Raw genomic sequence first — 1566 nt, 5'->3', positions numbered from 1 at the left:
TCCCACCCAGCAGCTGCCTGGTGCGCCCACTGCTCCTGGCTGCCTGGCCAGGAAGAGACCAGGTGGTCTCTGGGGGTCCGGGTGGGGGAGGGGGAGAGGAGGGGGAGGCCTCTGTCCTAAGGGCTTTAAGGGAGGAGAGTCTTAGGGGCAGGGGAAGAGTCTACAGAACACGCAGCAGTTTTCCAGGTGGCCCTTCCAGGGATGTGGTCTCAGGGATTGATTGGCAGGCGCCAGGGCAGGGTCATTATTCAGTGCAGCTGGTCCTGACCAGCCAGGGGGTCGCTGGTCTGGTTTTGTTGCTTTTCTGGGCCTGGAGTGAATACCACGGAGGCCTGAATGTTATCTCCAGCGAGGGAAGGTCAGGAGGCCTACCCCTAAGGACCAGTGATAGGCCAGGCCCTAGGGGAGGGGGTCACCTGGGGAGGTCCCACCCTAAGTGTCCTTTTCTCGGCACCTGGCCCAGCGTCCTCGCTCTGCTCATGTCTAACTCCCACCGCACTACAGTGTCGGGCGTCCACTTTTACTTTAGCTTTGAGCTCTCTAGAAAGGCTGTCATTGTCTTTTGTACATTAAAAAATAATTTGTTTTTTCATTTTAAATATATATGACTCTCCCACCTTTACTTCCCTAGACCCGCCCTGGGCAGGCAGCAAGCAGCGTGTGAGGGCGTGCACAGCTCCACGGCCCTCCAGGTGTGCAGCACAAGGCCCAGCGCAGGTGACAGGTGGAAGCACAAGGAGCTATGAGCCCGGCCGGGGTGGCTCAGTGGTTGAGCGTCAACCTATGAACCAGGAGGTCACAGTTCAATTCCGGTCAGGGTATGTGCCTGGGTTGTAGACTCGATCCCCAGCGTGGGGCGGGCAGGAGGCAGCCGATCAGTGGTTCTCATCATTGATGTTTCCTTCTCTCTCGCTCCCTCTCCCTTTCTCTCTAAAAACAATAATAAAAATATTTCTTAAAAAATAAAAAATAAGGACCTATGAGCATATTTCAAATGTGCCCCTCACCTGCAAAAAAGAAAATACCACTCATTACTGATTCAGCCAAAGGCTTGTTTCCTCCGGTGTCTTCCCCAGGAAGGGGGAATAAAACCAACAGATCCTTAGAAAAGAAAAGGATCAGAAAGAAAGGAAAACCTGGAAAGAAAGAAAGAAAAATGCAAAAAGCGATTTGAAAGGGTGGAGGGATGGTGGGTGAATTGCTGTCTCCTGTTTCACTGCCATCACCATCCCCGGCTGAAATGAGGCCGGCAGCCGCCTCTGCAACTTGCTCTTCAGAGGGTGCGTGTGTGTGCGTGTGTGCGTGTGTGTGTGTGTGTGTGCGCGTGTGAACCTGCGTGTGGGGATGTGGAGGCTGTACAGTTCCACAGCGTGGGGTTTGGGGTGAGTGTGTGTGTGTGTGTGAGGGGAACGTGGATGTGCTGGGGTGTGTGAGGAGTGCAGGTTGTGTGCATGCAGGTGGGGAGTGTGCAGCGTGTGGGGTGTAGCTTGGAGTGAGTGTGGACTGAGGAAGCAGGTGTGAGCGCGTGGGTGTGAACCCGTGGGGCGCGCACAGCTGGAGTGTGAG

The sequence above is a fragment of the Myotis davidii genome, unplaced genomic scaffold (genome assembly GCF_000327345.1).
Source record: "Myotis davidii unplaced genomic scaffold, ASM32734v1 scaffold1467, whole genome shotgun sequence".
Lineage (NCBI taxonomy): Eukaryota > Metazoa > Chordata > Mammalia > Chiroptera > Vespertilionidae > Myotis > Myotis davidii.
Note: the sequence above shows the minus strand (reverse complement) of the source record.